This window comes from Drosophila gunungcola, unplaced genomic scaffold (assembly GCF_025200985.1).
Source record: "Drosophila gunungcola strain Sukarami unplaced genomic scaffold, Dgunungcola_SK_2 000024F, whole genome shotgun sequence".
Taxonomy (NCBI): Eukaryota; Metazoa; Arthropoda; class Insecta; order Diptera; family Drosophilidae; genus Drosophila; species Drosophila gunungcola.
The window spans coordinates 767,088-784,286 of NW_026453203.1; the positions used below are offsets into that span (position 1 = coordinate 767,088).

The window sequence follows — 17,199 nt, forward strand, 5'->3', positions numbered from 1 at the left end:
ATAATTTTTGAAATTCTTTTTTAAATGTCTACAAATATATAGTTTATAAATAAAAACGTTGTACTGAAGTTTTTTATTAATTAATAACCCCTTTCAAAAAACAAACAATTATTTTCAAAGTTAAAAAAAACTTAAATTCCTTTAAACGTACCGAAAATTTTATTTTAATTAAAAGAGAGTTAATTTACATTGAAAATAATTAAAAAGTCAAAAATTTAATATTCTTGTAAACATTAAAAAAAATTATAATTATGATTTACTTGCGTATATGCTTAAAAACATATACGCAAGTAAATCTTAATTTTAATGTTTTCAAAAACATTTAATTCTTGCAATAGCTGCAAGGGTATATGAAGTTCGGCTTGCCGAAGTTTGTTTCCTTTCTTGTTGTTTTTTTATATAAATTTTATTGCTTTCATGGGAGCTATATGATATAGTCGTCCGATTTTGATGAAATTTAAACCGTAATTCTGAAATATTTAACTGTTACTATATGTCGAAGAACTAAACAAAAAAATTAAATAACAGCAAAGTTATAATTTTTTTCATTTATTTTTCCGATTGTTCCTATGGGAGCTATATGATATAGTCGTTCGACTTTGATAAAATTTAAACCGTAATTCTGAAATATTTAACCATTACTGCATGTCGAAGAACTTAAAGAAAATTAAAAAACAGCACAGTTATAATACTTTTTATTTATATTTCCGATTGTTCTTATGGGAGCTATATGCTATAGACGTCCGATCCGGCTCGTTCCGACTATATACTACCCGCAATAGAAAGACAACTTTTGGGAAAGTTTCATGCAGATAGCTTTAAAACTGAGGGACTAGTTTGCATAGAAACGGACGGACGGACAGACGGACGGACGGACAGACGGACAGGCGGGCATGTTTAGATCGACTCTCCAAGTGATGCTGATCAAGAATATGTATACTTTATAGGGTCGGAAACGTCTCCTTTGCAAACTTCTGACTGAAATTATAATACCCTCTGCAAGGGAATAAAAATTATAACTTTGATGTTTATTAAATTTTTTTTTTAGTTTTTCGAGATATAGTAATGGTTAACTATTTCAGAGTTATGGTTTAAGTTTCATCAAAATCGGACGACTATAACATAAAGCTTCCATAGAAACAATAAAATTATTTAAAAAACATAAATTTTTTTTTAATATATTTTTTTTATTTTGTAATTTTTTTTTTTAGAAATTTTGTATGATTAATTAATAATTTGACAGTTCAGAAATACATTTTTAATTTTATTAAAATCGGAAAACGATGTCATATAGCTGTCATAGGAACTATCAAATATTTGAGCTGCAAATCATCATAGCATCAATGTAAGCATACACGCGAGTCAATCTTAATTTTAATGTTTTCAAGAATATTTAATTTTTGCAATAGCTGCAAGGGTATATGAACTTCGGCTTGCCGAAGTTTGCTTCCTTTCTTGTTTTTTATAAACTTTGGTGTGCCTTTGCTTCCTTTTTGATTATTGAAAAAACCTAAGTTGTTTTACATTAAGCATTTTTAAAGACTGATTAGCTTGATGATAAACGATTAAAAATTATTACTACGCGTCGCTAGTAATGTAGAAAAAACAAAAGGGAACGCCATATTCGAGTGCAACGACTAAAAGATAATCTTTACTCAGCTTGTCAATTTGTCCTTAGAAAACAGTAGGGTCTTAGGTGGCGACTTGTGCAAGCAGCAGCTCGTATTTTCAAGTACCCAAAATGTAAAGTTTTTATACCGTTGCAGAGGGTATTATAATTTCAGTCAGAAGTTTGCAACGCAGTGAAGGAGACATTTCCGACCCTATAAAGTATATATATGTGGGGTGTGTCTGCTTTAAGGAGCAAGCATGCCATACGTTTACCCTAGACAACAACCTTTAAGCTGAACGAGAACTACGAAAGATGTGCGATCCAAAAGCAAAGACGAAAGACGAGAAGACTACAAACTGAAATAAAAGACGAACGACGAGGATGAGCAAAAAGCGAGAGTTGGCTTTATGTAGACGACGAGAAGACGGGGAGTTGAGTTCGAGCCTTTGACGAGAGTGGTTCCAAGACGATAACCAAGGACGTGAAGACGAGAGAGCTTGTTCAATTTAAATTTTGCTAAAGTGTATTTCTAATACTAATTAATTAATCAATAAACAATAATAAACTAAAATCCCACATTTGGGGGCTCAACCGGGATATGTGGATATGTGGATAAGTGGATAAGTGACTAGTGACCTGAAAAAAAAAAGAAAAACCATGTGTGTGGTTCGATCTGCGTAAACTTCTAGAACTTTATTTCGTCGCTGTAATTTTACTTTTTTGAACAAACATGAGCCGTTTAAATGATTTCATAAGTGAAAATTTGCGCAGCAGCAGAAAAGAGAACATTGTTGCTTTGCACAAATACGTGTTTGAAAGAGCGGGTGATCGAAATAACCGCCAAAGACTTCGAGACTTTTCCGGATTCGATTTTGATGAGACCTCGGAAAATTATCAGGCGAAAGTAAGCTATATACAGCAACATCTAAGCGAACGGGACTTAGCATCGATCTGCAATGTTTTAAACATAACGTACAACGTTGATGAAGTAGGACTTCACATATTTCGCAATCTGTTGCAAAATAGGCTTCTCGTACACAATCAAATCGACTCATCAGACGACGAAGACGAAGACGATGTGTTTGAGAGCGGAAGAAGTACAAGAATCGACATGACTGAGGAAGAAAACAGAATGCAAAATGCGCGAATTTCTGCGAAAAGTGCAAATCAAGAACCGAAAACTGCAAAGACCTGGCAATGCCGCGTTTCGCCTTTAGCTTCCGCGATTTAGAAGACTCAATTCGCTTTTTCGACGGTACTAACTCAATATCTATTGAATCGTGGTTAACTGAGTTTGAAGAACAGGCCGAGATCATGTACTGGAAAGAGGTGCAAAAGTTAATATTCGCGAAAAAATCTTTGAAAGGAACTGCAAAACTCTTTGTAATGAGTGAGAGAGGACTAAGCACTTGGAAAGCTTTTAAATCTTCTCTCTTAAATGAGTTTAAAACTATAGTATGCAGCAAGCAAATACACGAACAGCTAAGCAAAAGTAAACGCGATAAAGAAGAGTGTAGTTTCGCTTACCTGTACCGAATGAAGGAGATGGCCATTCGTGGTGAAATTAGTGATTCATTTTAATAAAGTACGTAATCGATGGCATAGACGATCATCCAATTGACAAAACACTTCTATACGGGGCCAGAAATTTGAGTGAGTTGAAAGAGAAGTTAAAAAGTTACGTCACAAAAAACGAAAGAGAAAAGTGTACGACCGTGAGAAACCCAAGCGTAGTGAGAAAATGTTTCACAGCAAGAAAGGTGCAACAGTGAACAAGAACTTTAAAAAAGAGGTTACCTGTAATAATTGTGGTGAAAAAGGACACGTTTCGAATAATTGCAAAAACAAAGAACGAGGTACAAAATGTTTTAAGTGTAACCAGTACGGACATATTTCACGCAATTGTGACCAAAATGCAAAAGCTGAGAACAGTAAAATGAACACGCATAGAGTGCAGTCGAAGAGCAGTTTTACGAGCAAGGAAATTACTTTTGCTAACAAAAAGTGCGTGGCTCTCTTCGACACCGGTAGCAAAATCAGTCTTGTCCGCGAAGACTTGTATGACGAAATTCGACGTCCGAAGCTCCAAACCTGTAGTGTATCTCTAATTGGTTTCGGGAGTGAGCACGAAGCAAGCAAAATAAATCCTATTGGACATTTCAAAGAGACCATTCAAATTGACAAGGAATCGTTCTTTTTAGATTTTTATGTGGTTCCAATCGGTTGCATGGACTTCAAATTGATTGTTGGTGAGGGACTTTGCTTACATGCTGAGATTATTTTCAATCGTGACGGTTTGCAAGTGCGTAAAATGCCCAGTGACGACGAACAAAAAAACGATTTCGTAAACGTAATGCAAATTGATATTGCTAAAGTTCACAAAATAGTTACCAACTACAAGCCGCTTCACACAAAAACAACTTAAATCGAGATGCGCATAGTTCTAAAGGACGATACGAAAATTTTTGCCAGACCAAGACGATTGCCGTTTGCTGAGGCGCGCCTAGTAGAAGAGCAAGTAGAAGAATGGCTACAAAATGGAATCATCGAAGAGTCTGACTCCGAGTTCACAAGCCCCGTAGTAATGGTAAAAAAACGGGACGGCTCTCCACGACTCTGCGTTGATTTTCGAAGGATCTTTAAGGTAATCGTTAAAGACCATTTTCCCCTACCTCCTATTGATGATCAACTAGACCGTCTACAAGATGCAAAGATTTTCCACACGATCGACTTGAAGAACGGATTTTTCCATGTACATGTCCAAGAGTCAAGCCGAAAATGTACGTCCTTTGTCACTCAAAGTGGACAATATCAGTTCCTGAAGGTGCCCTTTGGCCTTTCGAATTCGCCTGGAGTTTTCCAGCGTCACGTTAACGCTATTTTTCGGCAGCTGACTCGCAAAGGAATTGCTTTGCCATACATCGATGACGTCATCATACCGGCTTTGAACAAAGAAAATGCCGTACTCAATCTGAAGGAGGTTATTGACACCTGTGCAGAGTATGGTCTTGAGCTAAATCTTAAAAAATGACATTTTCTAAAAACGCGAGTACAATTCCTTGGCCATATCATTGAAAACCAAAAGATTTATCCAACACCAGAGAAGATTGAGGCTGTGTCTAAATTTAAATCTCCGCAAACTTTGAAGCAGCTGGAAAGTTTTTGGGACTTAATGCTATTTTCGGAAATTCATTCGAGACTATGCTATTATATCTAAACCCCTTACAGACCTGACTAAGAACAATACCAAATTTTGTATGGGTCCGAAGGAAGAAATGTCCGTTAACAATCTGAAGAAGATATTGACCGCATCTGAGCATCTACAATCAGAAACTCGAGACTGAAGTACACACCGATGCTTCCATTGACGGATTTGGGGCAATCCTTTTGCAGAAATCGTTAGACGACGGTCAGATGCATCCAGTACATCTTATGAGCAAGAAAACCACTGAAGCTCAACGAAAATATACCAGTTACGAACTTGAGATTCTTGCAGTCATTGAAGCACTAACCAAGTTTAAAGTTTACTTGCTAGGTATCCACTTTAAAATAATAACCGACTTCAACGCTTTTACAAAAACTTTGGACAAACAAAATCTTTGCACAAGAGTCGCTCGCTGGGTCCTATTTTTACAAGAGTATGACTATGAGGTAGAACATCGATCTGGAACTCGTATGAAACACGTGGACGCCTTGAGCCGTTACCCAGTTGTCACAATTGTTGACCAAAGTTTATCATTAGGTATTCTAAAAGCGCAGGATAAAGGGTGGCATTCTTCACAAATTAGTCAGTGACGCTGAGTTAGTTGTGGTACCGAGAGACATGCAAAGGCAAATCATAACAAGAGCTCATGAGCAGGGTCAATTTGCGTCGAAGAAAGTTAAGGATCTAATCAGAACGGAGTACTACATTCCAGGTCTTGAGGAAAAAATTCAGAAGGTCATAGATTGCTGCATTCCATGAATTCTGAGCAATCGCAAAAAAGGTAAACAAGAAGGACTACTGCACCCTCTTGACAAAGGAGACGTTCCTCTACACACCTTTCATATCGACTTTTTAGCTCCGTTAGACTCAACCAACAAGGATTACAAGCATATCCTAGCAGTAATTGATTCCTTTACAAAGTTCTGCTGGTTGTACCCGACTAAGTCGACTTCATCGAACGAAGTAATCCAAAAACTGCGTAGCCAGAGTGCAGTATTTGGAAACCCTACAATCATCATCTCGGATAGAGGATCCGCATTTACTTCGCAGGACTTCTTAAAATATTGCGACGAGGAAAACATTAAACCCATCAAGTCGACCACAGGACTTCCACGCGTGAATGGGCAAGTCGAGAGATTGAACGCCACTATAATTTCAGTCCTCTCGAAAACTCTACATTTTCTAGATCCATTGCCACAACGCCGTTCGAGCTTCTAGTAGGTACCAAAATGCGTACAAAGGAAGACATCAAGCTCCAAGACTTGATAAACAAGGAGGCGATTTCAGCGTTTAACGACGAGCGAAGTGATTTGAGAGTTAAAGCTAAAACTCAAATCTCGAAGGTACAAGATGAAAACAGAAAATCCTATAACTTGCGTCGCAAGCAAGCTAATAAGTACGATGTTGGTGACATTGTCGCTATTAAAAGGACTCAATTTGGCAGCGGCCTAAAGCTGAAACCAACATTTTTGGGCCCGTATAAAAATCAAAAGGCAATAACTCCAACGATGTGCAGAAGATCGGCAATTTTGATGGTCCAATTAATTCTTCCACTTGTGCTGAGTATTTGAAGCGTTGGTCAACACCTGATGAAGACGACGATGCATTCGAGGCGAAAGCATAGCAGGATGGCCGATGGCTTTAAGGAGCAAGCATGCCATACGTTTACCCTAGACAACAACCTTTAAGCTGAACGAGAACTACGAAAGATGTGCGATCCAAAAGTAAAGACGAAAGACGAGAAGACTACAAACTGAAATAAAAGACGAACGACGAGGATGAGCAAAAAGCGAGAGTTGGCTTTATGTAGACGACGAGAAGACGGGGAGTTGAGTTCGAGCCTTTGACGAGAGTGGTTCCAAGACGATAACCAAGGACGTAAAGACGAGAGAGCTTGTTTAATTTAAATTTTGCTAAAGTGTATTTCTACTATTTCGACTATAGCATATAGCTCCCATAGGAACAATCGGAAAAAAATACAAAAAAATTTTAACTTTGGTGCTTTTTAATTTTTGTTTTAAGTTCTTCCACATATAGCAATGGTTAAATATTTTAGAATTACGGTTTAAATTTTATCAAAATCGGACGACTATATCATATAGCTCCCATAGAAATAATAAAAATATATAAAATAACCAATTATTGAGCTGCAAATCATCATGCCTTCAATGTTTTTAGACATATACGCAAGTAAATCATAATTTTAATGTTTTCAAAAATGCATTAGTTGTTAACCGGCTCGAGGTCAGGATGTTTAAAAAATAACACAATTTTTTAATTTTGGTTATTTGTCAATATATTTCGGATGCTCTTCGGCAACCGTCTTCAGGACAACTATAAAATAATAACAACGATTTTAATATTCTTAACAAACAGAAAACAATTTACATTTGACATACATTTAATTTACACGTCTGCGTCCGGTGACGTGGAGTTCTTAACTAATTTTTCCTTCCCTTCATAAAAACACCTACAGACATACGAATGAACTACAAAACGGACACTGACAATTGCGCTCAATTATATATACATTTACTAGGGAAAGAAAAATTAGTTAACAACTCCACGTCACCGGACGCAGATGTGTTAATTAAATTTATGTCATATGTAAATTGTTTTCTGTTTGTTAAGAATTTTAAAATCGTTGTTATTATTTTATAGTTGTCCTGAAGACGGTTGCCGAAGAGCATCCGAAATATATTGGCAAATAACCAAAATTAAAAAATTGTGTTATTTTTTCAACATCCTGGAAAGGTCGCCAAAACCAACTAGTTTTCAAAAATGTTTAATTCTTGCAATAGCTGCAAGGGTATATGAACTACGGCTTGCCGAAGTTTGCTTTCCTTCTAAAATAATTGTTCGATTTGGATTTCAATTTCTGTGTATTTCGATAAAGATGACCATATACACCGCCCAATAACTCGACTCGACCATCTAGTATGACATGACACAGTTTTGAAGTTCATGAAATAAATTGCGCTGCGTAGGCATTACTAGAACATGCATGTTAAATCCTAAGTCAAAGCTTTACTTCGCGGGGCGGATGGCGGTCAGGATGCCGCTCCTCATCTGGACATTGTTCTCGGCGCCTTAAGTCCTTAAGAATGGCTGCTGTCATGTGGGAAACAGTGTCCCGTTTGGTAGCGCTGTCCAGCATGCATTCAATAGCATTGTGCGCCTTTATCGGACAATTCGTCCGACGTCCAATAGAGGCCACTTTCATGTTTAATTCTGAAAAGGTACGCCTCAAAGCAACCCGGTAAACAAATGCGCAGTGTAGAAATCCACCTGTCCAAGCCTTTAGTTTAGCCAAAGAACTAACCATCGTCCAGTTCTCGCGTTCTCCCATCTGTCCTCCCAAAGTTCGACGGTCCTGGTCCGCTTCATTTTTTTTTTTATTTATTTTGCATTTTAGCACTACGAGTAATTAAACTCTTAGTTTAATGTGCCAGTCACGTTGTGTTGTGATACGGAGTTACAATATTCTTATTCTAAATTACAATTCCTGTCAATATAAAATTAACAAAGATTTAAATTTGCGTTAAAATTGAGTTAAGTTAGAAAGAGTTTGTGGTAAAGTGTGCGGCTAGGCTAAATTTGTACGTTTGGGCGCTTTTTATTGATTCTATGGGGTACGGGAGTTGATTCCAGAGAAAAGCAGAATTTACAAAAAAGTGATTTGCTCAACTGGACAACTTGGTCCGGTTTACAATTAGATTATTAGTTCTTTGAGATGCACAAAAACTCAACTTAGAATACAGGTACGACGGTTCCCTGGATAATTTTGTGGAGCATTGTCAGAGTTCTGCGCTTTATTACAGATTTAAAATTTAAAATCCAAATTACAAATTTTATTTGCGTATTCAGAAACATGGTCACGGGGTCTCAGCTTACATATCGATGTTATTAAATGATACATTCATTTTTCTAACGCTAGTAGCATCACAGTTTCCAAAAACTTCTATACCATGCAGTGGAGATGGATTCAGATAGGTCTTTGCGACCAATGTTCTTATTTCAGGAGGAAGATACTGCTGGCTAATATTAAGTTGTCTTAAAAGTCCGTACGTTTTCCCTAGTGCTCTGTTTATGTGGTCGCCTAGGTTAGTTGTTTTAACTTTCTTCCTATAAATCATCATGCATTTAGACTTTTTGGGGTTTAAGGCTAGACCATTAGCACTTGCCCACTGACTAATGTTTTGAAGGTCAGAGTTACAAGCACCGACACAGTCATTAATATGACAAAGAAAACTACTAAAGTATAATTGCACATCGTCAGCATACAAGTGGACTTAAAATGGGACACTACAGTCGAAAGATTATTTATATATGTACATTGAAAACAATATTGGCCCCAGAAAAGATCCCAGCGGTACACCCCGAGGAGTCGGTAAAAACGAAGACGAAATAGACGCTGACACTACACATTGATGACGATTACTTGGTAGGAAGATATAAGTTTAAAAGAGGTGTCGGAAAAATTAAGTAAGTTCGTTAATTTACTACAGAGAATTGCATCGTTAACAGTATCGAACGCTTTACTAATTATCTTGGAATTATCTTCGTAATTTTCCATAGTTCAGGGAAGGTTGAAAATGTTATTGCAGAGTTAAATATATGTGTTATTAGTGGCAATATCTGAGGCAATACAATTTTTACAAATTCTGTATTGATATCGTCCAAGCCTGTGGCGTTAGATTTCACTTTTAATATTGCGTCAAGGCCATCACATTGAGTAACACACATAAAGCTAAATCTATTATCACAGTTGGCCAAAGTGTTCAGGTACGAGTTAGAGACAGATTCAGGTACCGGGGCATTAACGAAGATATTATTGATGCTGTCAACATAAATGTGTGGTTGATAGGTGATGGGTCTCCTCCCTATTCCTAGGGTTTTCAAAACTGACCAAGTTTGCTTGGTATTAACGGCTTCGTCGAATTTTGACCTTAAATGTATGTTTTTTTAGCATGAGTTATTGACGTATGAACTTTCGTACATAACTTCCTGAATTTTTTTATACAGAGCATATGTCCTATATCGCTTCCACTCCTTGTATGCTATATTTCTCATCTTTATGATATTATTAATTCTTTCGTCAAACCAAGTATGCTGGTTGGGTAGGATGGACTTTATACGTAAGGGAACTAAACTAAATTTTGGATTGGAATTTGTCAAACTGAGAGTCGACCGTGGACATAGAGTAGATTGAGTTCCAATCATACGAATAAAACTCAGTTGACAGATAAGTCATATCTATATTTTTAAAGCCCCTATAAACTATGGAAAGGTCATTATACTGAATGTCAAGATTGTAGGTTAGAAATATGAGGTCATGTTTTGAGAATACCGGATCTGAGATTTGGTCATATAAAAGGATCTTGGAGTTGTAATTAACAAAAATACGTCCAATAGTGTTTCAGTGGTACTCGAGAAATGAGTCGCATGTCTTGAGTTCACTAATTGTAGTCCTAGTGCTGCCACGTTATCCGAGAGGTGATTCTCGATTAACATGTTGCTGTTTAAATCACCTGCTAGAATTATATTAGGGTATTGCAGACTTAAATTTGCCAACAGATCAATTTCATCAGAGTAGGGAACAGTTCTATTTGGTCTGTACAGACAGCTACTTGTAATTTGAAGGAATATGTACTGAATAGCGCTGCCATACCCGGGACAAACCATGTTTCTGAAACACAAATGATATCCACATTGGATTGAACAAACATATTTCTAAATTCATCTATTTTTCTAGTTAAACTTTGGGCATTGATGTGACATACCTTAAGCCCCTTATGGCGATTACTAAAGATGTTAATCATTGCATGGCTGCTAGCTTCTAAGTTGAGTTCATCGCCCATCTTAAAACTGGTATAGTATACTCAAACTGAAGCGCTTCACATAATTTAAAGCGCACTTCTAATAAATAAAAAAAATTGAAGATCATTAGCATTGTGGATATTCGATTATAATTCACAAAAGGAGTTTTCAGGTTCTGCGTCTTGCTGAGTAGCGGCATCAGACTGTTTTTGAAGACTTTCGATGGGTATGGCTTCCCCTACGGCTTGTTGTTTAAGTGCCCTACGTGAAAAGACTGCTGCTAGCCGACGAAGTTTTTTGAGACGCATCGCTTCTTTGAATGGGAGTAGTTTTGAGGAGTAAGCTGCTCATTGATAGAACGGCATAGCAACCCCAAAGCCCAAAAGCTGGAGATTTAGGTGTTGCAGAAGTGTCGCCTTGTCGCAAATATTTTCAATCTTTACAAGGATAACAGGGTCCACAACAGCATTTTGAATTTTGCTTCGAACAATAATATAATATATGTTAATATGGATTTTGTCCTTAGCGCTGGTGTGATTCCAAGTGAAAAACAAAGCGTGTTCAAAAAGATCCAAAGATTCTCATTATCTACAAATGGAGTACCATGTATTCGTAGATCGCCAGCGACATCGTTTTTGGCTTAGATCTGAAGACTGTTTGTAACCTCGCTGGATAAGCTTTCAAACTTGGAGGTCAGCCCTTCCTCAACCAGCATCTCACATTCAAGATCCAGAACTCGCTGTTTTAGTTCAGCTATTAATACATTAGCTGCTCTTTAAACTATTGCAATTCATCTGCGATTTTCGTCAGCCTGCCAATATCAGTTGCAAGATAAACTTAATGCTAAATTATCTCGTCATCAGAAAAGTTGATCGAAATGGGTGGTGCTTAAGGATAAGCTTTTCGTTAGTATTTAAATAAAGTAAGCCCAGATTATCACTTTTTGATTAATCCCACACTTCCAATAGTTCTTTCAAACTCCCAAGCATACGACATTTTAAAACTTTTCGTTTTACGTTGCTGACCGCCTTCTGTTAGAAAGACCTATAGTGCAAAGTAAAATTTTTATTTAAATTTTCACTGCCAGCAAGTGCAGTTTTCAATTAAATAAACATAGTGATCGTTGGGAAATATTATATATTATATTTTTTTACAGTATAATTTAAAAAGATATTTTCAGGATTTTGGGTGCCATTTCAAGGCACCCAGTTATACCCTTAAATCTAAGCGATATATTGCCTTATCATGGTTGCGCATTTGCAGCCGGATAGCTGCTATTTAAGTTAAACCCGTCCATAGGAAGAAACGTGTCCAAATGTTTTGGCGCATCCCCACCTTCTACCAATCAAACAGCTGGAACCAGCAAGTGCGACTATCCTTGAATACATAGCACATTAGCTCGTGTTGCAAGAACCAGCAACCATGTTATATGCTACAAACGTCGTACGCGTAATCAAGTTACATCCTGGAAACGACAACTTAGTTCGTGTATTCTCTTTAATAACGGCATCCGGTATATACAAAAATTTGTTGCCTACCTATGACAAAGAGCACCGAAACCGACGACGCAGAATTTCCATGAAATCGCTAGCACCTACACCACACCTATTTCGTTGCAGCTACTGTTCCAAGTCGAGCGGTAACTCACTTGGTTTGATAGTCCCCAGGGCAGACCTTTGCTCATATTTGATACATTTCATTTTTGACAGCTGTCACAACAGACCCTTTTAATGTGTTCATATTCTTGATCAGCATCACCAGTAGCTAGCCATGTCCGTCCTTCTGTCCGTCCCTTTGTTCGCTGTCTGTCCGTCCGTCTGATTGTCTCTATGCAATCTAGTCTCTTAAGCTTAAAGCTATCTGCTTTGTAAGGCAATCTTTTTTTGAACACTCATCAGCCTTGGGTTGAGCATCGGAAGTTGCAATTACAATGGATCGCAAGGCTGAAAAAACACACAAAGAAATATCTTTTTTTTGGGAGCATAAAGCTTTAAATAAAAGTTGAACAAATAAAAACCAAACCTGATTATGAACCTTTGACACATAAATATACTAATATATTTCGACTTTTTCTAGGTATTTTTTGTAAGCTTTTTTTTTATTAAAAAATTTTACAATGATTATGTTTGGTCCCCGCTCCTAAACATGCAGTACCGAACATAATTTGGATGCTTGTCTATATGAACAAAAACATAAATGTTGATTAAAGGGCGTGCCTGCAAAATTAAGTCTTAAAAACTATAATTTTAACATATTTGAACCGAACTTAGTTTCAGATTTTTTATAAATGCCTCTCCATTATGTTATTTGTGTTTTCCTCGCGAACACGATAACTGCCCACTATGCTAACAGGGCCCCCCCTTGTTTGCACTGTTCATAGTGCATCAAAGTTCAACAATATAATATAAAAGCCCCAGCTAAGTCATTCCACAGCTCTGTCCACCCTTTAATGCCTCCATAGACCTTGGTCATATTCCAGTCCTCTGGAAAAGTGCTCTAGTCACAATGGTACAAAAAAAGGAAAAGAACCGTGCTACCCGGAATTCTATAGGCCGATTAGTCTCCTATCCATTTTTTTCCAAGGCTTTTAGGCTATTAGCTATAAGTGCGTTTGACGAAGCACTTCCAGACATCCAGTTCGGCTTTTGTTGTCGTCATTGTTGTGTTGAGCAAGTGAAAAGAGTTGTTAATCATGGTCTGGTTGCTCTAGAAAATCACAAATACTGCTCAGCCGTCTATCTTGATGTTCTACTGGCCTTTGACAGGGTCATTTCTACAAACTATTGCCACTTTTGCCCGAGGGATTTTGGAAGCTAATTGTGTCATTTTTGGATAAAAAAAGAGTTTGCTTTAGAAATCCACGGACTTCAATCTGAACTATGCCCTATTCGCGGTGGGGTCCGGCAAGAAAGCTTCCTTGGACCGGTCCTCTACAAAGTTTATACGTCGGATCTTCCAAACCCAGTTGCTCGCGGTGCACTCCTGGCCAACTATGCAGATGACACTGCATTTCTTGCAGCTGGTAGTACCCCTTCGTCAGCCTTTTGGCGTGTCCAGACATTCTTGAACGAATTTCAGCTTTGCGCACTTGCAGTCGGATAGCTGCTATTTAAATTCACCCCGTCTAGAGGAAGAAACGTGCCCAATACATTTAGAGTAGCGCATGTACAACCCGGCGACAATTGCTGTGTAGAGCGGTTAAGAACAGCACTCTGACCCGGAACCTTTTTTAAACTGCTCCAAATGATTCCCGGCAGATTCCGTCAAGGTGTAACAACACCATAATCGGAGTATAAGCCACTCTAAATTATGTGCCGCTACCTACAATCTTGTAAAAATGAAATAAAAAAAAACTATATCTTGTTTCGATCGGTTGCTCAACGCTTACATCCGACCACTCTCTGTACCGCTGCTGCTGCTCTTCAACGCTTACACGCTCTCTGCCCTGCTGCTGCTCTGATGTTAAGTGTGCTGGAGCTGGCTTCAACGGCCGTGTTGGGGATTTAATCTCCAAACGAGTTGGTTTTACCAGGTCCTGCACGTCTTACCGCGAGATGACGAATGAAATGCGTACGTTCATGAAGCAAACCTGTCCCTTTAAGTGGTGTTCCGAGAAGTAACCGTCCTAGGAATAGCGAGACGACTTCTGATGTCTCTGGGATTCCTCTGAGAGGATGTTAGGATCTTCCTCTGTGAGAAACTGCAAAAGCGCAATATCTCTTCTTTAAAAATTTGTATCACTGATTCCTAGTTCTCTAAGGCACTTGATTCTACATTTTGCCCAGTTAATGCTTTAGTACAAAAACTAAGAAAAAGAAATCTGTCAATTTTATACCAAAATGTGCGAAGCCTACTGGGTAAATAGTCTTTCCACGGATGCCGACGTCATTGTGTAGAGAGCTGTCAAAGTTTTGCGATACTCAGAAATATGTTCGGTCACTGGGTCTTGTCTTAAAAATATAACTCGCGATATTATTGAATACTACATTCAAATACAAATCGTGCGATGTTATTAAACTCTAAGTTCATTTTTCTAAAGCTAGTAGCATCACAACTACCAAAAACTTCTTTGCAGTAGCGATGGATTAGTCTTTTCGTCTTATTTCAGAAAGAAGATACTGCTCGCGAATATTAAGTTGTCTTAAAAATCCGTACATTTTCCCTACTGCTCTGTTAATGTGGTCGTTCCAGGTTAGGGTATTGTTGAATGTTAAGCCCAGGTTAGTTGCGCTGTCGACGTAGGGAAGGGCCGTGCGTTCAATTTGAACAGGTTGTATATTTTCTGTTTTAATTTTCTTCTAATAAATCATCATACATTTAGACTTTTTGGTGTTTAAGGCTAGACCATTAGCACTTGCCCACTGACTAATGCTTTGAAGGTTAGAGTTACAAACACTGACACAGTCATTAATACGACAAAGAGAACTACTAACGTACAATTGTGGTTGATGGGTGATGGGTCTCCTCCCTATTCCTAGGGTTTTCAAAACTGACCAAGTTTGCTTGGTATTAACAGCTTCGTCGAATTTTGACCTTAAATGTATTTTTTTAGCATGAGTTATTGACGTATAAACTTTCGTACATAACTTCCTGAATTTTTTATACAGAGCATATGTCCTATATCGCTACCACTCCTTGTATGCTATATTTCTCATCTTTATGATATTATTAATTCTTTCGTCAAACCAAGTTTGCTGGTTGGGTAAGATGGACTTTATACGTAAGGGAACTAAACTAAATTTTGGATTGGAATTTGTCAAGCTGAGAGTCGACCGTGGACATAGAGTAGATTGAGTTCCAATCATACGAATAAAACTCAGTTGACAGATAAGTCATATCTAAATTTTTAAAGCCCCTATAAACTATGGAAAGGTCGTTATACTGAATGTCAAGATTGTAGGTTAGAAATATGAGGTCATGTTTTGAGAATACCGGATCTGAGATTTGGTCATATAAAGGATCTTGGAGTTGTAACTAACAAAAAAAATGTCCAATAGTGTTTCAGTGGTACTCGAGAAATAAGTCGCGTGTCTTGAGTTCACTAATTGTAGTCCTAGTGCTGCCACGTTATCCGAGAGGTGATGCTCGATTAACATGTTGCTGTTTAAATCACCTGCTAGAATTATATTAGGGTATTGCAGACTTAAATTTTCCAACAGATCAATTTCCTCAGAGTACGGAACAGTTCTATTTGGTAAAGACAGCTACTTGTAATTTGAAGGAATATGTACTCTTGAGCGCTGCTATCCTGTTGTCTACAATTAAACTTTGTGTTCAGACCTTTATTAATATAAATTGCAACTACCCTCTCCATGGCCATCACGATCAGATCTACATAAATTATATCCACAACACTCAACAATAAGATCAGACATACCCGGGACAAACCATGTTTCTTAAACACAAATGACAGCCACATTAGATTGAACAAACATATTTCTAAATTCATATATTTTCTTAGTTAAACTTTGGGCATTGATGTGACATACCTTAAGCCCCTTATGGCGATTACCAAAGATGTTAATCATTGCATGGCTGCTAGTCTCTGATAATTCTGAGTTAAGTTCATCGCTGATCTTAAAACTGGTATAGCATACTCAAACTGAAGCGCTCCACATAAAATAAAGCGTAACCGTCACATCACACCTAGAATTTATAGAAATTTACTACTAATTAAAAAAACAATTAAAGATCAATAGCATTGTAGATATTCGATTATTCTCACAAAAGGAGTTTTCAGGCTCTGCGTCTTGCTAAGTAGCGGCATTAGAATGGTTTGAGATAGAACACTGTTGTGGATCAATATCGATAAGTTTTTGAAGACTTTCGATGGGTATGGCTTTCCCTCCGTCTTGATGTTTAATGTGCACCAGACCCCTACCTGAAGAAACTGCTGCTAGCCGATGAAGTTTTTTGAGATGCATCGCTGCTTTGAAAATGGAGTAGTTTTGAGGAGTTATAGAACGGAGTAGCAACCTCAAAGCCCAAAAGCTGGAGATTTAGGAGTTGCTTATAAGCACGACGATATGCACCGATGCCTTGCAGAAGTGTCGCCTTGTCGCGAATATTTTCCATCTTTACAAGGATAACAAGGTTCACAACAGCATTTTGAATTTTGCTTCGAACTCTAAATATAGATTTTGTCCTTAGCGCTGGTGTGATTCCAAGTGAAAACCCAAGCGTGTTCAAAAGTCCGAAGATTCTCATTATCTAAATACAAATGGAATACCATGTATTCGTAGATTGCATGCGACATCGTTTTTGGCTTGCATCTGAAGACTGTTTGCAAACTCGCTGGATAAGCTTTCGAAATTGGAGGTCAGCCCAATTACAACCAGCATCTCAAGGTCCAGAGCTCGCTGTTTTAGTTCAACTATTTATGCATTAGCTGTGGCTAATTCTTCTGGGAGAAACGATTTGATTCGTCCCTCGGATTCCTTCATCTGCTGATCGAAGCGCTGGTTATTGAGGACCATGAGAGTTGATGATGAAGGGGTGGGTACATCTGATTCTGAGACCTTTCTTTTCAGTTCAGAAATGTTTGAAGTTCCAGCTTCTATTT

General features: G+C 37.8%; 1 protein-coding gene across 1 annotated transcript in view; it reads right to left on the bottom strand.

Moving 5' to 3' along the window:
- LOC128263865 (coiled-coil domain-containing protein 40) overlaps positions 1-17,199 on the bottom strand; it is a 283,137-nt gene that overhangs the window by 162,632 nt on the left and 103,306 nt on the right.